This window comes from Cyprinus carpio, chromosome A17, assembly GCF_018340385.1.
Source record: "Cyprinus carpio isolate SPL01 chromosome A17, ASM1834038v1, whole genome shotgun sequence".
Classification (NCBI taxonomy): Eukaryota; Metazoa; Chordata; class Actinopteri; order Cypriniformes; family Cyprinidae; genus Cyprinus; species Cyprinus carpio.
The window spans coordinates 16,221,204-16,243,394 of NC_056588.1; positions in this window are offsets into that span (position 1 = coordinate 16,221,204).

The window sequence follows — 22,191 nt, forward strand, 5'->3', positions numbered from 1 at the left end:
GGATGTAAAATTCAACTCAGGTGCTGGTGCATGGAGTCAAACAAACCAGTGAATCGTTTTTTAACTGCTTCATTTAAATTAATCATCCAAATGAAGATATTAACAGAAATGAATTGGATGATTCTTTTAAATAAAGCTGTTTAAAAGACAAGGTTATGCATTGTAACTCCTTATTTAATTGAGAGAAAGGATATTTTAAGTGAACGTGTTTTATTATTTATTTTTATTTGTACTTATTTTTGCTCTATTATAAAGTTGATAAATCCAGTGCAGGAGTCAAATGAATCAGTGAAACATCTGTATTTAAATGAATCATCTAATTCTAAACTATATTCACTCAACACTCTTTTCTAAACAGAATATTATTGGCAAATAAAACATTTGGAAGAGAGAAAATTAATGTATTTCATTATCACCTCATTTTTGCTCTGTTGTAAAGCTGTAAATAGTGATGCACTGTAGCGTTTTCTTGTGTTACTGAAAATGTACTTTCCAAAACATAAGGGCTTTTCTCCTCAGGTTTGAGGTGCTCTGGAGGTGCAGGACTGCCAGTCTGCAGGGTAATGCAGGAGTCAGGCAGGGACAAATGGCCTGGCTTCTGCAGCCTTGTGAAGGAACAAGCTTCCGTGGGTGGGTGGGCGAGGAGCAGTCCTGCCATGTTTGGATAAGGCCAGCAGAACATGTGGAGGAATCAGCATGAGGCATCACACCTGGAGGAAAAGACAACTAAACCCAAGTCCTGCTCCAAAGCTCTGGCTCCACCGAGTCTAGCCTGCATCTGGAAGCGATATCAGGAGACACACGGCCTCCAACCTTCATCGCTGCTGGGCTGCGCTTTACCTTCATAACGTGAGAATTGGTAGCGCAAAACAAAACAGAAAAAGTGGGACCGTGTCAACATAAACCTCAACACTCCCTTCTAAACAGAACATTTGCAAGTTAAACAAAACAAGCGTGATTGTTTTTGTTATGGCAAAATTGCAGCAGGCTTTCGCTCGTGCTGCATCCAGACTTCATAAAGATGTCACAGAGATGTCAACAGATTCCAGAGGATCTGCACACCTGAAATCATATCTAACCGTGTCCATGTCCTCTTTGCTTGAGTTAACTAAGACGGTCGAGAACAGCTGTATTTTCTTAACCCAATACAAGGTAGGTCTAATCGAGCGTGGGTCCTGAAGTGATAAGGCTGGAACAGGCCATGTTGTGACTGCTATAAGATCTCTGCTTCTTTGTTTATTTACATGGAAGCCATTTACCCAAATAATCACTTTTCATATCCCACATAGTAGACCCTGCTGATAAGCTTCTCAAACATACATCTGTATACTCCTCTTCACACAATCTCAAGAGTATTTTATATCAGAATTCTTCATACTCTTCATACTAGGGTTCATGGGTTGCTTGAACAAAGTGCATCTTCTTTGTACAATATTCTGCTTGCATGTTTTTATTACATTTGTACGAGGTGAGCCAGGGCTTTTTTGTTGTATTTTAATGTCAGAGTATATTTTCGCACCATAGAAACTGTACTGTTGCCATGCAAGACTTGTACCAGTTTAAAAAGAGAAATAACTTCCATTAAAATTCCAGCCGTGACCTTGGTATCATCTCTACAAAGAAGGATTGTGCATTTGCTTTTCAAACATTACATTTTGTGGGAGGACTGCAACAGTTGAAAAGAAAAAGAAATAAAAATTGGTACAAAGAAAAGCACAATGTAAGAATATATTTAATTATTTAATCTCTTCCCACTGCTTTTTAACAGAATTTACCAAGGGAAACGTGAACAAAATTAAGATGTATAAATAATACTAAATTAACTAAACTCGTTAAGCAGACAAACAGGACAATTATCAAAAACTGTTTCTAAATAGAAGAAGATTAATTGATTTATCAGTGTTTGCATTCATAGATAAATAATTACACACCTGGAAAAATAATGTTCTTAATATTTTTGATTTGTTTTTCAGTAAAATATCTAAACATCCTCCAAACCACATATATTTAGTAGAGAATCAAAACTGTGTAAAATATTAAAACTTCTATGTTTTAGAAAATATATCTTTTAACCTTACTTAATGCTGTGAGATTTACACTTAAATCAAGAAAATGAAGAAAATGTAAATGAGGTAAAAAAAAATCTATTTTTTTTCTTCTATTTTTGTATATTTAAATTTTTATTTTGTATTTCATTTTATTTATTGAGCTATATTGAGAATAATAATAATAATAATAAATAATAATCAATATTCTATGACTTTTCTGTGATCTATTCAGTGGTTGTCAATTGTGATCCTGGGGGCCCACCGCTCTGCAAATTTTCTGTATCTTTCTTATTTAACACACCTGATTTAGATCAACTCATTAGTAGCAAGCCCCATTAACTGAACTGTGTCAGATAAGAGACCCAAAAAATGTGCAGTTCTGTGGGTCCCCAGGATCTATTCAGTGGTTTACAAAGTCATTATTTGAAAGACGGCTTCAAAAGGGGCTTTGTGACTCTTGCAGGTCAATATCTCATTAACGCAGTCACACTAAGCATAAAGTGCTGGAGAACTGTGTGAAAGTCAATGCGGTACTTTTTCTCTCCACTTGATGGTGCAGCAGATGATTCTGTCAGAATAAGTTCATCATCACACGTCTACCTCCACATGCATTCAGGGGAGTGATTCTGTCAGCAGATGTGATGTATATGATGGAATCTCATCTCTGAATCCTCAGAACATTTATTCTAACAGCCAGCGATATGTTTGTCCATTCACATATTGTTCAGGAAACTTCAAGATATTGAGATTAAATGAACAAATGAAATATCAACATAAAATTATCATTCAATCTGAATTCACGAAGGTCCATATGCTCATAAACATGAGCATAAAAATTGTGTGTGCTTTCAAATCTGAACACAGAACAATTATTTGCAATTAGATTACAAACAATGTAATCTATCTGATGTAAACAGATGTGAATTTATTCACAAGTTTATAGAGATTTATTTATTGAAGCATTATTTATGCTTTATGTTTCTTTTTCTTCTTTACCTTATTTTCACTTCATGCAGAAATATTGACAATTTACAATACCTACACTATGTAAATATAAAATAATATATCCATAAAATTATATATTATTTATTTTTTTTAATTATTAGCTAACATTAAAATGCTAACATTATTTTTAATTATAAACACATTATATTTTGTTATTAATACTGCAAAATAATTTATTTATATATTTTTTTTCATAATTTTACAGCAAATATTCAACAATTATTAGTATTTATTTATTTAACCCTTTATAAATATAAATATATACAGCATATTAGGCTACTTTATAAATTTTACATCCCATGGTTGTCTTCGAATTTAAAATTCTCCAAATTTTAATTTTCTCTGAAGCAGACAGGCTGCCTCATTTCAGTCTTCTCTTTCCTGCCCAGTATAACAGGCCTTTTGCAAAATCAGAGTTTACCATTACATATTGTACTCAAGGACAGTAACAAAGCATCAAGTACACACGCATAATAACCCATTATTTTAAAAAACTGAACGTCTGAAATGGCCTCTGTGATAAAACTGGGCTCCTGTGACCTGTCATGACCTCAGACAGTGTGCCATACTGCCACTCAACACAACACAATATTAACTAATACAAACCAACAGAACAGCACAGCTGCTGTTTAATAGCATCAGAAACGATGGGATAAGAATATTCAAGTATCAAGTCTGCTTGCGTTAAAATAGAACATTACTAGCTGTTCTTGTTACATATGGCGCATAAATTCCACACGTTTATATAAACATGTAAGTGTATTCGGAAGAGTTTAAGAAAGTATTCCATCCCCATAACCCTTCATAACACTGACTGTGTCCTGCTCACAATGACTTTGCCTGTTTGGTTTATGACCCTCAGCAGACAGTGTCTCTCAAGGAGCCGCACTAGGAGAAATGCTATCCAGAGTGACATCCAAAACCTGCTGGTGTATTTGTTCCTTCCTGTTTGCTCACACCTGTGTGTTCTCAGTTATGATGTTATCAGAGCCCTGCACCTGCTGCTCAGGTGGAGCTCACCAGCAACATAAACAAAGAGTTATTAATATCTATCACAGCATTTTTGTAAAACTTGATACCCAGCTGTCATGTCAGCTGAAAGCGGCTGTTCTTCATCCTTTTGAAGGGCAAAGCCAGACTGTAAAACACGATAGGATCAGAGCAGGTAAGGGAAGATCGGAAAATTACAAGCAGTTTTTTTTTAACCCTTTGTTTTGCTCATACATTTGAAGTTTAGAGGGTTAATGTGGTCTCAGAGGACTTATATAATGAGGAAAAGTGCACAGACACACCCCTAGTGAAGAATCTCACGTTCACACAGTAAGATCATTCAGTCACACAATAGTGGGGTGTTTTGAGGTCAAGTGTGTGTTGTATCTGAGAGGACAGACAGAAACAGAATAGGATTATTTCTTTAGGAATAATCTAAAAATACTTTTTATATTAAGGTTCATCTACAACGGTGTTTCTTCTGACACCTTTATGTCACAAATTATTCTGTGGCATCATTTCCATCACAACAACAGTTTTAAAAAAAGTTACTTGTTACCAAGGGAAAAGATACATGGCTACAAGCAAAGAGCTTGAGTTGAAATATGAGAATTGTAATAAATAAAGAAAAATCAAAGTGAATATAACTTGTGTATATAAATTGTCATTATTAAACTACAGTATAACTTAAATTACAAAAAATCTGAAAATGTTATTTGAGTGTATTTAGGATATGCAAAGTACTATAAAATCAGAAATGTTTAACATTTCATTTCCACATTGAAAAAAAAAAGTTACATTTACAGTTCAAAAATGGCAGCTGTGGTTGACAACTTTTTTGTAAAAAAAAAAAAAAAAAATGTGCTAGCAACATTTTAGGCTTTACAGATTGACCTTAAATTTACTGTAAAAAACAAAACAAAAAAACCAATACAAAAATCTAATTAATTGGTATCATGTTAATTGTTAATATACTAACCTACTGAAGTACTTAAAAATGTTTTTAGCAGATATAGTAAGAAAATGTACTGTTACCCAATTAACAGGTTTTTGTCATAGTGTTTTGTCTTTTACAGTTAAAATTACTACTAAACACAGTGTAACATTTGCAAAGTGGAAGAAATATATATATGATTGTGAGGAATACGTCCACTTTTGGACATTGTTAGACAAATTAAACCAGTGACAGTTTTTTCTAAACGTCCATGTAGCCAAAAGTGCCAATAGTCAAATAAACACCCATTTTACAATAAATTACATTTTTAAAAATAGCTGTCACATTCAACTGGGCTGCTTGAAAATAAATCAACTAAAGCAGCTATAAGCATTCGCATTGCTTCCATCTCCTCTTGTATCCTACTCTAGCGTTTACAGCTCTTTGACTGTGTAAATCGCCTTTCCCCTCCAGCTTGTGTGATCATGTCTATGGGAGACAAAAGCAGTCATCCTGAATGGCACATTAATTTCCCTCTGCTCATCCAACTGCTTCCCTTCCTTCTCGCCGCCGGAGGAGGAACAGCCCTGGCAGCCCCGGCACCAGCCAGTAAACATGATCACACTAAACACCCTCTGAACTAATGGGCTGTTTACAAACAGGAGAGAGAGGGTGAGCGCCCCACACTAATGATGACTACGTTTAGAATAACGACCCCTCACCTCCCAACCACAACTGGTGTTTGTAGAGAAATTAGTCTGTGGTTCTGCACTAATTTGATCATTTACATTACCGCACAGGCTTGATGATGTCTCGATATACACACAAACTTGTACTCAGCATGTGTATACTGTAGACTTATGAATAGCAAAGAAATAAGATTGAATAACAATGTCAGTGATTGTTCAATATTCAGATGACACTTAATGGGGTGTTGTTCAATTATCTTTCAATTATCAATTAATTCCCTCTAATCCTGTGAGAATGGCAATTATATGAGATCAGTGAACTACCAGACTGTAAGACCGAACTGGTCATCAACTGAAATCAATGCTAGTCCATTTATATATACATAAAAAAAATAATAAAAATAAAAAATCCTTTTTCATCTCTGCTCCATTAGCTTATTGCAGGGACAGGGTCTTACACTTTATTTTGTTTCTCTCCACACTACAGGTTTTCTATAATGACTCTTTTAATTTACATAATTGCATTTGTAGATTTTTCACCTATTTTGAATCACAGGGTAAATTCTTAAGTAACTGTTTCCAAATGCCAATGGTCACAGTCAGATAGTTTTTACATTCAGTATATAATCCTATTTAGTCCAATTTTTTAAATAACTGAAAACAGGTAAAGTTGAGAGTTGAGCATTATGCACTCAACTGTGCTGTATAATGCTGTATAATGCTCTCGATGGTGCCGCACACGGCTGCTTCAGTGCTTGGCTTTCCAGTGTTTGTACAGTTTTTGTTCGTTTTTCCTGTTTTTTGTTTGTCAAACACGATCAGTTTTTACCAGGGATGAACTGCTGAACATTCGGCAGAACACAACACAAAATCTTTTACCGGATTTCAATTATTCTGATGTTTTTACTGAACGTTGTTGTCAGCGGAGCAGTGGCGCTGATCAAACGCTTCAGGACGCGCAGACGGGGGAAGTGAGCCGGCGCGCTCATCAGACTCAGGAAGCGCAGATTTCGAAGGCCGTTGCCTAGCATCCGTCTGGCAAGTCTCTGCTCTCTACCCAACAAAACGGACGAACTCCTTCTGCCTTCCCGGACAAATAAAGATTTCTCACACTCTGCTGCTCTCTGTTTCACGGAAACCTGGCTGAATGACGCCATTTCAGACAGCGTGCTCCATTTGCCCGGCTTTCAGCTGTTTAGAGCAGATCGTGACGCAGAATCAAAGGGGAAATCGCACGGCGGCAGGACATGCTTTTACATCAATGAACGGTGGTGTACAGATGTAACTGTGTTAAAGAAGATGTGCTGTTCAGATCTAGAAGTGCTCTTTGTTAACTGCAAGCCGTTCTATTCGCCGTGAGTGTTTACATCCCTCCGTAAGCGCACGTGAGCCTGGCTTTACAGAAACTCGCTGATCAGAGACAGAACAACAACACCCAGACTCTGTTTTAATCATTCTTTAATAAAGCCAGTCTCTCCCGTGAACTGCCAAAATACATACAGCATGTTACATGTCCCACCAGAGACAGTAACATACTAGATCACTGTTAATAAAGGATGCATATCACTCTGTCCCACGAGCAGCTTTGGGGCTGTCTGATCACTGCCTGGTTCATCTTATACCAACATACAGGCAAAAACTTAAACCTGCTAAACCTGTAGTAAAGACTGTAAAGAGATGCACCAACGAAACAGAGTGGGCTTTAAAAGCCTGTTTTGACCTCACTGATTGGACAGTTTTTGAAGCTGCTTCCACTGATCTGGATGAACTCACAGAGACTGTAACATCCTATATTAGTTTCTGTGAGGATATATGCATTCCTACCAGGACTTACTGTATTTAACATTCAACGATGATAAGCCATGGTTTACAGCAAAACTCAGACATCTTCGTCAGGCCAAAGAGGATGCCTACAGATATGGGGAAAGAGTCTTGTATAATCAGGCCAGGAACACACTGAATAAAAAGATTAGAGTGGCTTATAGGACCTACGCTAAAAAGTTGGAAGATTAGTTCACTTCCAATGACTCAGCTTCAGTGTGGAAAGGGCTGAGAGCCATCACAAACTACAAGACACCATCCCCCTGCACTGAGGTGAATCAACAACTTGCTAACGACCTGAATGAGTTTTATTGTAGATTTGAAACCCCCCACACCCATTCTGACCATCTCCCTACACAAACATTAACACCTCCTGCAATCCCCCTCTCCCCCCCTCTGCACTTCAAATCAGTGAGAATGATGTGCGCCAGGTCTTCAGGAAGAACAAAAGAAGAGAAAGGCAACAGGCCCAGATGGTGTGACACCAGCCTGTTTGAAAACCTGTGCTGACCAGCTGGACCCCATCCTTTTCACAGATCTTCAACAGATCTCTCGAGTTGTGTGAAGTGCCCTCCTGCTTCAAACGCTCCAACATCATCCCCGTTCCAAAGAAACCCAAGATAACAGGACTTAACGACTACAGACCTGTGGCTCTAACGTCGGTCGTTATGAAGTCATTTGAAAAACTGGTTCTGGCTTATCTGAAGGACATCACTGGACCCTTACTGGACCCCCTGCAGTTTGCTTACTGAGCAAACAGGTCCGTGGATGATGCAATCAACATGGGATTGCACTTCATCCTGCAACATCTGGACAAAACAGAGACTTATGTGAGGATCCTGTTTGTGGACTTTAGTTCACCTTTTAACACCGTCATCTCAACAACCCTCCAGACCAAACTGACCCAGCTCTCTGTTCCTAGCTCTATCTGTCAGTGGATCATCAGCTTTCTGACAGATAGGCAACAGCTAGTGAGACTGGGGAAATTCATGTCAAACAGCCGCTCCACCAACACTGGTGCCCCTCAGGGATGTGTTCTCTCCCCACTGCTCTTCTCCCTGAACACCAATGACAGCACCTCTAAAGACCCCTCTGTCAAGTTCCTGAAGTTTACAGATGACACTACAGTCATCGGTCTCATCCAGGATGGTGACGAGTCTGCTTACAGACAAGAGGTTGAGCAGCTTGCTGTCTGGGGCAGTCTTAACAACCTGGAGCTGAACACTCTCAAAACAGTGGAGATAATAGTGGACTTCAGGAGAAACCCCCCTGCACTCCCCCCACTCACCATCATAGACAGCACTGTGGCTGCAGTGGAGTCATTCAGATTCCTGGGAACCACCATCTCTCAGGACCTGAAGTGGGACAATCACCATTGACTCCATTGTTAAAAAGGCCCAACAAAGGTTGTACTTCCTTCGCCAGCTGAGGAAATTCAACCTGCCACAGGAGCTGCTGAAACAGTTCTACTCAGCCATCATTGAGTCTGTCCTGTGTACTTCAATAACTGTGTGGTTCGGTTCAGTTACAAAATCAGACATCAGAAGACTACAGAGAACGGTTCGGACTGCTGAAAGGATTACTGGTGCTACCCTGCCCACCCTTCAAGAACTGTATACATCCAGAATGAGGAAAAGGGCTCAGAAAATCACTCTGGATCCCACACATCCAAGTTACTCCCTTTTTGAACTTTTGCCATCTGGCCGGTGCTTCAGAGCCGCAAATACCAGGAAAGCCAGGCACAAGAACAGTTTCTTCCCCCAGGCAATCTAACTCATGAACAGTTAAATATTCCCCACTAATGCAATAAAAATGTGCAATATCCTTATATTTATTTGTTACCCCCCATCCTAGTACAGCCCTGCATCTCACTCTATTCTATTCCATTATCATCTATAGCACAACTGTTCATACAAATTATTTATTTTTTGATTTATCTTGCAATATTTGTCTTTTTTTTTTTTGTCTGTGTGTTGTTGTTGTCTCTGTGTACTGGAAGCTTATGTCACTAAAACAAATTCCTTGTATGCGCAAGCATACTTGGCAATAAAGCTCTTTCTGATTCTGATTCTGATAATGCACATTTTGATACGTTATATGTAGTCTGTAATTTGAGTATTCTATCCGTATAGAAGATGTGCATTATATATATTTATATATATATATATATATATATATATATATATATATATATATATATATATATATATATATATATATATATAGTTGTATGTAAAATAAAAGTAGCATGATACTATGCAATAGTCATTTTCTATAAGAATGAAGTGACATTTCTGACTATGAGGCAGTATTCAACCTGCAGTGGTGTTAAAAGTAAAGCATGTCAGCCATTTAGCCATATTCTGTTTAAAAAAAAAAAGAAAAAAAAAATCCAACTTTTCTCATTGCGTTTTTTTTTTTTTTTATAACTGATTAGATTACTTTTCAGCCTGGCCTGCTTCAGCTTTTGAGGCTATTCTACCCGATATACTCTACTCTAAACCCCATTCGTCCTGTCTGCGAGTATTTAATGAAATATAAACAAACTGAGTCTCCAACCGGGGAACAATTGCTACAGGAAAGCTGTCAGACTAATTCAAACCATTGATCATCACTGGGCAGGTGTTCTCCTTGTGTCCCACAGTCATCCATTGTTTATGAACTCTTAGCGATGCAAAACCTGGGAGGAAAAGAACTGAAAACATTGTGGAAGACGATTTTCAGCCCTATCCTTCCCAGAATCTCCCCTTTCCGTGCCGAAGATCGATGATACCACATTAGATGCTTGAGTACAACAAATGAGCTTGTAGTAATGAGAGCCGAATCTGGAAGCTATGGGGAAGGAATGAGTTTGATCTGTTATTTTCTTTCTTCATTCTCATGTTCTCGGCAGAATAGAAACGTCTGCAATTATAATGAGTTATCATACCCCAGCAATTTCAACACTTATTATGTGCATTTGCGTGAGGGTCAATGTAAAAAGTGTGTGTTCACGGTGTGTGTGTGTGTGCACTTTGGATGGGTTAAATGCAGAACATGAATTCTGAGTATGGGTCACCATACCTGGCTGTATGTCACTTCACTTTCACTTTCAAAAAGTGTGAGTCATGAATTCTGATAAAAGAAGCTGAACATAAACTTCCCATGCTAATCTGGGGTGATGTTTACCTTTATGGAGGTTATCGATACAGCTCTACACAAGCAGGATTTAGCTAATCCTCTCATATGTGCACTTACAATCCATTATCATTCACATTTAAATGAACACACAGCCCAAACCCAAAACCCTATGGATGGAAGGATATATATATTCTCAGCCTTTCTATGAAGAGCTTAGATTGGTATAATTCGCCTCAAATGAGCCAAAGCTGAAATCCTCCGACCGGGCGTAATGGAGAAGAATAGTTGGTTTACAGGTACAGCTTTATCTCTATATATTTCTCTTATTTGAATCTATAAGCTGAGCTGGCGTGTTTCCTGCGGTTGTGGATTGACGCCATGTGTGAATTCTCATTCGCTCCTGAGCAGCTCTGCCGTCCAGATTAGGCATCCGAGGATACAGCGCTGGTGGCTGATAAGGCTTCTTCTGCTTGTTGTGGTCATCCGCGGATGGTCGTCTGGCTGGCGCCTGGTGCTGCTATCTATGACCAGGCTCTGGGTTTGTCTCAGACCTGTCTAAAGCCAGCTGGTGACAGCTGGCTTTCAACTGGCTCTGGGCCTGCTCTCCTCCCAGAGATCATCCTTATCATCACTGATTCCCCTTTCCACCCCGCACAGAAATGAAAGTATCCAGCAGGGAAAAGTGGTTATGGTATGGGGAAAGGTCAGTCTGTTTTTCAGGTAAAAGGATCGGTCACTGTTGTTTTATGTAAAGCAGTAAGTTGCTATTATTGTTTAGTCTGTTAATAGAATGAAAAAAATTAATGTACAATTACATTAAAATGGGTCTTTTCAATTGTTTTGATCATATTTTAAACATAATATATTCCATGTTTTACACTGTTCACAAACTGGGTTAGTATTTAATGAGTAAAGAGATTTAAACATTTTTATTTGCATATTTACAAGGTTAATGATTGAAATAATAAGAAAAACATTTTTTTTAGTTATTGCTGGTTGTTTTTTTGCTAAACAACCTTAATTTAAAAAAAAAACAATAAACTTGAAAATATTATACATTTGAATTAATATTTACATTTATTATTATAATAGCAAAATCTTAAAAATACTAAACATATTACCCAGTGTGTTCTCCATATAATAAATAAAATAAAATATAATAAAAACGTAATTAATTCTAAAATATTAAACTTTAAAATATCATTAAAATAAATAAATATTTAAAATTAAATATTTATATAAAAATAAAATTAGCAATATATTTAAAAATATTTTAAAAATATATTTTATTCATTTTGTGTAAGTTGTAGTGAATGTGACAGACATAATTCACCTTTGTTAAGTGTAGTTCTGTACACTGTGTTCTGCATAACTGTTCAGGGATCGTGGTCCCTTTAAATGTTCGGAATGCGTGATGACGTAAAACGCTGGTCAGCGCCATTGTTCTATGATTCTGTTTTTTCCTTGAAATATAAACGACACACACATTTGTGTGCTCAAAGTGAGAAGTCGTCCCTTGCAAATTACTGCAATTTCCACAAAGTATTATTTAAATGTATTACTTAAATTTACTACTTAATTTAATCTGATAATTTAATTTAATATAGAATTAAATATAACAAAACTAAATAAAAATAAAAGAAAATAATAATACTAAAAATATAGAACATTACATTTTACTTAATATTTAAATGTAAATTTACTTAGTTAAATATTTAATATGTACATGTTTAATTTAATTTAATTTAATTTAATTTAATTTAATTTAATTTAATTTAATTTAATTTAATTTAATTTAATTTCACCACCCTGTCATACTACACAGCTTTTTTCTTTCTCATTTGAATATATTATTTGAACATATTATTTAAATGTTTTATTTCAAATTTGTGTTGAGCTCATGTGTGAATCAGTACACCAAAGTTCTCCTTTAAGTCCCTCATCCATTTCTCCTCACAGACGCAGCCCAGTGTGTCCTCCGCCATGTGACATCAGAATTGATTTCACCAAGAACACACAAACACACTAAGATGACTGATTCTCACCAACCGTGCCAGCAAAAAGAGGCCAATGTGCAGGATTTCAGAAAAAGATAAAGAATAAAGGAGCAAATGTTTTTTTTTTTTTTTTTGGTCCAGGGCAGTTAAGGAGAGGTCACTCAGTGTTACTGGTAATCTGAGCAACATCTGTTTGCCATCATCTGTGCGGTCCCGGTTTAGAGCAGCGTCACAGAGGACTGAGAGCTTCAGGAGCCACAGCACATGCCTGTTCCCAGGCTTTTAGTACGAGCAGTCAGTTCTGCACTTATCACATCTGGGCCAAACTGAAGTCTTCTCTCACCACAGCCACTGTTAACCCCGTTTTGTCTCTCATACTTTGATTCCAGCAAAAATCTTACACACAAAAGCATCTTCTCTGCCTCACACAACAGACATTTAAAACACATCCACAGACAGAGGTCTCCACTATAGACCTTTCTTACAGACACTGTAATTTCCAAATGAGACACATTCATGCAAAGCAGACATACTGACTTCACCATCATTGCAAAATCTGAGTGCCATTCAAATTACAGTGTTGTCAGAAGACAGTCTGTTTTGGTGGAGGAATGAGGCTGTGAACAGATGCACATATGTGGATGAGAAAGGCTGGGAGAGACCGAATAAGATGGGTTTACATGCACGATTCCTCTAATCCCGTACATTTCAGATGGACAATAGACAGCCCGTGAGATAAACCTGCAAATTTTCATATGAAAAGATGTTTTCTCTGCAGGCATATGGAATGTCATTTATTTATGTTTTTATTTTTTAGTCTAAGCGGCCAGATAGACTCTGTCTGTTTAGCTGGCTACTTCAGCATTGTTGTTAAGACAAATGCAAATCTACAGATGAATGCATAAACAATAAATCCAACATGCATGGAACGTATTTACACATGTATTTTTTTTTCTTACTTTGTTTAAAAAGAAACACAGTGTAAAGAAAAATATGCAGAGTCTGCACATAGACAGAAAGATAAAAAAATCCATATATTGAACACCTGGGATTTTTTAAATGAAGAAACATAATAATAATAAAAAAATGTAAATAATAAAATAAAATAAACAACTTTTCATCATGAACTACTGTACACGTTGCAAATGATATAAAATTATATTATCAAAAAGTTAGGTTTAATAAATTAAAATAAATAAATGGAAGCATGAACTACACATTGCTATATAATATCAAAAAGTTAGTTAAAAATATAAAATATAAAATAAAATAATAAAAATAACATTGAAACAAGGAGCAAATGCTACAAAAATGATATTTAGTTAAAATAAAATAAATTATAAAAACAACTTTGAAAAAATGAATCACACAGCAAATGCTAAAAAAACATTATCAAAAAGTTTAAATAAAAAAATACCTTTGAAACAAGAACTACAGGGTGAAATTGCTATAAAAATGCTAATATTGAGAAGTTAAAATAAAAATGAATATATATATATATACACACCTTTCACTCAAAATGTTTTTCATTTAATTTCCAATGAAAAAAGCATCAAAATGCTCAAAAGAAGCATTTTTACTGGTGGGTTCAGACTTTTGGATCCCACCATACATTTGAGCCATACTTAACTATGATTAGAATCTTCCTAAATACTAAACAAAATATGTCTGTATGCCATCTGAATCTTTTTTGATGAACACTTCAGATTTCGCTGTTCTTGTACCCTGCAATTACTAATTTTGCCAGGAAATTGTATGAAAATGTGCACATCTCTCTTCTGGCGATCTCAGCATCCATCTCCCGTTTTCTACGGCATGCACTCTGCGTAATAACCTGACAGGCTCAAATAAATGTCAAATCACATTCAAACTGCCCCCATTTTCTTAATCCCACTGACACCATTCGATTCGTTCTGCTTTTTACGGAGCAGGCAAAGTAATTATATTAGCAGGCTGAGATATGCTTTATGGGTCTCTGCGCATTAACATACACTCTAATTATAGGAAACACAGCCCCTGGTGGAGTCTGTCCCCTCTGATCGAAGAAGGGTCCATTAAAATTAGAGGGCCGGAACACCTCTGGCTATCGATCGCAGCTCACAGCCATGCAGATGTACTCTGCACAACACCAGTACAGGCACAGAGAGGAAACATCCCACAGGGTGAATCAATAGGCTGCCTTTGGATAATGGAGGCCCTGTACTAACAGCTGTGTCCTGCCTGCCTGCTGGAGACACACTCTCTCTCTCACTTTCTCTCTCGTTTTCTCCTTTTTCAGCCACCCCACACCTGCCAGAGAGAACAGGCGCAGCGCGCTGGTCAATGGGCAGCTCCCCCTTACAGCTCAATTCACACAATTATCATTGCATACACTGCTGCCGTCCCTGTGGTACAGTAGCCCTGCCAAGATGGAAGCAAGCCTTCTGAATCGCACTCCAACTGGGCACACGTTCATGCACACACACATCGATACTTTTGCATCTGTTTGTTCTGGACATATATTAAGTAGTCGTCATGCACACACACATACACATACATGTGGACTAACGTGCTGTGCGTTTTCATGTGCTGATGAAGCTATAGAAACTCATGCTGACTTGTATGTGCACATAATATAGTGTCTTTATAAAACATATTTGTGCTTTTTTTTTGTCTCAAAAATAATAAAAATGCACCATCAATAAAGAGTCCAGCACCTAATTTCAAGAACACATGCTCTACAAACAATAAAATGTAATTTGTGTGTGTCCCGTTATATTTTATTATATTTTATTATATTTATATCATATTAAATAAATATTTTTGAGGCGCTTTAAATTTATGTACATTTCAGTATTTTTCATTTTTTTAAATTTTTTATATCTGTAATAAATCTGATGCGATTCAAATGTGGAAAAAAAAGAAGAAAAGGAAATATATTTGGATGAATATAAATCAAAACACTTATAAATGCTAAAAAAAGTTCTGACCTTTAACAATTAATAAAAGTAACCGCTTCTAAACCACCCACTTAAAAAATATGTCTTTAAATTCGGCTCTGAACATTTAATTTAGTTATATTTCTATAACAGCTGAAATCATGTATTTTTAATCATGTATTTAAATCTTGATGACTTCATTAAACTGTGGCCACAATTTCATGATGAGTAAAACACAAACACAAAAAAATTCAACTATAATTCAAACAGCAAATGTTGTCTTGTCTATCAGCAGACCAATCACCAGACACTCTGATGACTCACATTCCTTCTATTAGTTCTTGTGCCATTACAAAAAGCTAACAAAACACGCTTTGAACTACTAACTAATTAGACACTCATAAGCAATCATTTGCATTCATGAAGCTGCAGTACAGAAGGGCCTGGTGTACAGTAATCTATAATGAGGATTGAAAGTGGGCCCCAGTTAAAACACCATCAATATATTTTAATACGAAAATAAGTATTCAAATGAGACCTTAATATCTAGGGTATTCGCATGCTTAAAGCTGTGGCATATTTGAGTCGCCTAAGGCAGATGTGGGGAGCCGCTAAAGAAGATTAGAAAGAAACGCAGACACTTTCTACTTCAGTATACTATTCTCTTACAATGACATGAATACTGTGGGTATTGTCAATGTCAATAACCTTCAATGAACACTGACTGAATTAAGCTGTGTGTGGCCATTCTCTATTCATGAGCGTGCCACCGGACGTGCCGTATGTGAGGTATTCAATGTATCTGCATTCTAGATCATTCTGTTAGACATCTCACACATGTTCGAATCTACTCCAAATGAAGCAATTAATGTTTTTTGGTAAAGCTGTGTAACACAATGTGTAACACTGCCCATTTGTGTTGGTTCCTTTTCTAATTACACGGCAGTTCGTTCTTATGTGTGGCGGTAAGGGAACTGGACACCTAGAGAGTGTATATACTGTCCTGCAACATGACCATACTTTTGCTGAACCATACCACATCTGAATATGAGGAAACCCTACACTTTTTCAACAGGTTAACCATGCATACATGCTCTGTCCTTTTGCTGTGTATATTACATTAGGTCATACACATGGCCTATACCTTAATTGTTCATGTCACAGCAGCTCATGCTTAAAGACCCTATGAATAGAGGTGTGTGTTTGTTATAGAGGGTTGGCCTGTTTAACTAATCGATTATGTTACAGCACTGTATGAAAAATTAATAAGTCATTGACAATATTTATATAATGCTTAACAGCTCAGGTCAAAGATGAGCATGTATCCAGAATTGGGGGATGTGAGGTATTGGTCAAATAATAATCAAAATATAAATGTTTCATGATTTCATAACTTTTTGGATGTACTAATAATATCATTAATTAATGATATTATCTTATATATAATCATTATAATAAGTTAAGTATTACTTAAGTAGTAGATTTCATAAAATACTGCATATGAAAATATTCTTATGACTAACTCTTCCTGAACATGTTTTATGTAAATACTGCAATGCATATTTTGCATTTCATGTCATTGTACTGAAAGGGAGAAAAAAATGTTCACGCCTGCAACAAATGGCATTTCCCCTTGGTCATCTTATCTGCAGCTGTAATATGAGAGGACAGTTCCTGCATTGTCTGATTCAGTGACTTGAACTACTGAGCTCTTCTTTCATGTATGTGTGTGTGTGTTTGTGTGTGTGTTTGAAAGAGAGAGAGAGAGAGAAAGAGAGAGAGAGCATGTGCGTTCCTAGATTTCTACTCTGCACAGTTAATGACATCCTGACAGCTCCTTGTCACTTAACCTGGTCAGCATCATCAAAAATTAATGCAGCCTTCTTGATTAATACAGATGCCCAAGTACAACATCCAGTCTGCTATTACTGCAGAATAGACATGTTATACAGACGGATAAACAGACAGACAGACAGACAGGCAGGCAGGCAGATAGATAGATTATATGGAATGGTAAAAGTGATATTTGGTGAAACGATTGAGAGAGAGAGAGAGAGAGAGAGAGAGAGAGAAATAATATGTTCCATATCCAACTCAAGCCACCTGCTCAGTAGCAGCACTGGCAGCAGCAGAACTGTAATTGTCTTCACCACACAAAACAAAAATCTCCTGGTGTGTTTACAAAATGCTATTTCCCCACCAACTCCAACTGTACCAAAAGCACAACCATTCCAGCTTGTAAACTCAGAAGTGGCCAGTCTGTCCACTGTGCTACTGAGCTTTTTCAGGACATAAAGGAAGATCTCAGTCATCCGTAGATGCTAAACACCTGACTGTATTCCAACACAGCAAAAAGGTATTACTGCATATGCGCAAAATTTCACTGCCAGCTATTTTCCCAATCTTTTCCAACATATGAGGGCATATGTATCTTTATTAAATAGTATTATGAAGTGTAATAAATAAACAGCAGCTGTGGACAGGTGCATCATATTTACACAGTCATCACAATTAAGCATTTAAAATGAATTTCTTTCACTTTTAATAGTATAATTAAAGAAAGTATGAACATACATACTGCAGAAATGCTACTTTTAAAGAAAATGCCACTTTTTTGTCTTTTTTTTGAATAGTCACTGTTCCCCACTTTTTTTCGCTGTATGAAAAAGAGCAGTCATTTTCGACATTTTAAAAGGAAAAAATGTTTTTGACGCAACATGAGTAGATTCTGTTTGGAAGTGAATTATGAAATATGCTCTATACCTGTCCCTAACATTAGCACAGGCCATGTTATTTATGAGCAAGCTAGGTGCACTGCTAACTGACTCTAATCTATGAGCTTAGCCTGAACATGATGGATTCCATTGAAGGGACAGGTGCAGTGATACATCTCCCCATCTCTGTCTCTTTCTCTCCCTCTCATGTCCCCTCCATCTTCCCAAGGCATTGTTCTGTTGGGAACCACGAGCATACTCGGCTACCAGGGCTAATAGCATCCCAGGACTATTCAATGTCCCTAAATGGAGGCTGCGCTCTACTGCTCCGGAGTGCTGTTTGTGAATCGAGGCTAATGCTGCCGGTGCTCACAATGTGGTCTCTGAACTACAAAGGACAGGTGTGTACGCACAGTAAATTGTCCTCCCCTCTTGTCTGGGTTTCCGAGTGGCAGGCCTCGTCCATTAGGCGCAATTTAGCAGGATGATCGCAGTGCTTGAAAGGGCCAGATCAAACAGTCTAGAGAATCCCAGGTGTCCGTTGCAGATTCAGACCCTTGCAATAACCACAAACCCACTTAGAGCTAATGTATTCTGTGTGGGAAATGAAGATGGCCTTTTGTTCTGCCCTTATGCGGGGTGTATTATTTAAGTTTCTTCTCAGATAGAGTTGAAAGGATGTTTGGATTCTGAAAAGTGCTATGGCGTCCGTGCACTTCACTGCACTGTATACTTGCTTAGGTAAAAGGTGAGTATTGAATACACAGGTAGAGGATTTGTTATTAAGTCCATGCTTGAGATAATGTTTGATTCCACAGCTCATGTATTGTCCCATTAGTGATGCAATACAGTGGCAATCACAACTTTTTCATGTTCATTTGCCATTTGTTTTTGTCATAATCAGCGGCAACCAAAACTAGGCCAAAATTAGCATCCTTACACCTACAGAGCAGATATATAGATAGATGTTACAGTGAGACAAACAGACAGACACATTATAAAGAGACATACAGACATTATATGTAGACAGACATGTTATACAGAGACAGACAGGCACGCATAGAGACAGATAGATAGGTGGATATATATATATATATATATAGAGAGAGAGAGAGAGAGAGAGATCATCTACTTTTGTCTTTCCAAAATCAAGTTCCACATACCTGCAGATTAAACATCAAATACGTTCTAATTGGCTGTGATTTTGTTTCAGAAAAGAAAAATTACCAGCCCAAATGTTTGCTGTGGCATAGGAGAAAGCACACCTGCTTGCAACAAATTGAAGCTGTTGACTCAAGTGGAACTAGGGCCGAATGACTTACTGGACTATTCTGTGGATAAAATATAAATAAAAAAAGTTGTCACATCACAACTAGACCAAAGTGTTATGACCTCTGACCTCAATGGGTGTTATAGCATTCTCAGACCAGCTACAGTATAATAGGCCTACCAATGGAGAAATCATAGGAAGTGATATAGCAACTTTGTCTTTGAAACTTCGTCCTGACCTTTATTTGGACACCTAATGGCACTTAAATGTGGCTGTGGGGAAGTTTCTATGACTTGATATTTCATATCCTCTCTCTTCATATCTGGGCCAAGGCCCAGGGAGGACAGGCCAGGAGCAAAGGACACCATGTCCCATGTTCCTCCAGGTGATTTATGACCAGGTGCAGTGCCCTCGTCCTGACCTCTTATTTGTGTCACCTGTGCAGGGACAGGCTCAGCTGAAAATGACAAAGCTCCTGTCCTGGGGTCATGACCTGCCTCAAAGACCCACATTCTGGAACTCATCACTGTTCTGGACAGCATCACTGAACTATAATCTCATAAAAATACCAACCAGTCCTTCCTTAATTGGCTATACTGAACAATAAACATTTCAAGTAAACGCTGTTTTGATGTTGTTGTTTTTTGTTTTCACCTCTATATGATGCATTTAAAATGACAGTTCGATATTGGTGTAAGATATGTTTTTATTGTAGTTTGCTTTCATATACTGTAAGTCTTTCACCAATGCAAAGACAATGGTAAGTAACATCAAATGCTAAAAGTTTGCATATGACTTAAAATATGTGAATGGTGACATTGCTTTTCCAATGAGAACAGGGACCACAAAAGGGTACAAGGTTTCCACAAAATAAATAAATAAGTATTTTTTATGAAAAACATTACAAAATATTTAGAAGTATAATAATTATGTTTATATTATTTTTACACAGTATAAATACATGTCTTTATAGTTTAGGAAGGTATCACTTTGACTCACTAAGGTATCATCATATTTTTATTTTAAAATAAAATAAAAAAAATACCCTGACCAGCTTGTCTGTATGATATAAATATAAATATAAATACAATATGAATATCTTGTTACTTAGCATGAAAAGCAACAATCATGAAGGCTGTTTTGGCACGGTGTGCACTAGGTAGGAAGGTCAGCTGACTGGTGTCAGAGTGTGTTTTAAAAGATGGATCTATCCCAAACCACTACGATTTGCATTAAATTCACATTGTTTGTCCTATTAGCAAGTCCTGATGACTTCCTGGTATGAAAACTCTGTGTAAAATTAGCATAATCAAACACTTGTATTTGTATGATTAAATGCAACATAAACAGTAAAAATCCTGACTTGAATGATTCTGAAATGAACATCACACTGTTGTCCATCTTAAGAAAACTAATCAGGCTTCACAGTATGATGGCAGACCAAAACTCATCGTTCTGAAAAGCGAGGTGTGCTCTGATTGGCCAGCTATCCAGTGCATTGTGATTGGCCGAATTCCTCAAGCGTGTGATGTAAATGTTACACCCCTTACCATACTGTGATACCGTCTCCCGGTACAATGAGACAAAAACAATTAAACCCATTACAAACAAGGCATTTGTTGCATCCAGTGGGGACATAATTACTGATTATAATGACTTATACTGTGTTTTTATGCATTGCGTTACGTATCGTGCTGCGTAAACATAAAAGCATGTCTGCATTTGTGATCGGAGAAACGACGAACAACAAGAGCTACTCTACACTGCTCAAAACTTGCGTTTGAATCATCAGTGGCAAATTCTTTAAATATAAAAAACGTACTAACAGGCTGTGAGTCAGAAGCGCCAGACTGTCCTTACAAATTTGGAACTGCCCCACTTCATAGAAACAGTCTTTGAGGCACAGACGCATTGTAGGCTACTCTGCAAGTTCAGGAAACAGCCCTCCATAAAATGCGCTGCACACATCTGAATATTTGGGTTGAACTGTTCTGGAACAGTGTTGTAAATACAACTTAACCACTGATTTCTAGTTGTGTCCTCTTTTGGAAGGCAAAACAAAGTAGTTTAGCTTTCATAATGAAACACACAGTGTCACACACGCCTGCTCAAGTGAGGAACGGCCGGCAGACTTGAGAACGGCGCAGTCGGCAGATTCGACAAAGGAACGGCCGGAGGGCTTGCGGCAACCACATGTGACAACCTGGCCTGGACTCTGCTTTCTCCATGGTGAAAGCCGATCTGGCGATCCACAACGCAAAGTTGATGTATTTCCTCAGTGACCAGCATGGATCAGCTCTAGGCATGACAAAGCGGATATCGTCTTCTTTTAGAAGACCAAACAAAGTAGTTTCGCTTTCACAATGAAACACACAGCATCTCCACAACATGGCGGCAACAACAATACTACAGCGAGAATAAAAGTTACGCCTTCTTTCCTTGCGTGAACATTTGGGTGGTGTTATGCAAACCTTCCCACACAGTGACGTAGACATGGGGGCATGTTTAAATGAGGCATTTTAGGAGGGCGTGGACAAGTCTTAACTTTTATTAAGAATATCTCTTTGGATTTGAGACTTTATACTTTGCAACTTTACAGATCTTCTTAATGCACCAAGAGCTTTTAACACTCCAAAGAGAAAGGAAAAACTGAAATTGCATCATATGACCCCTTTAACTTCGACA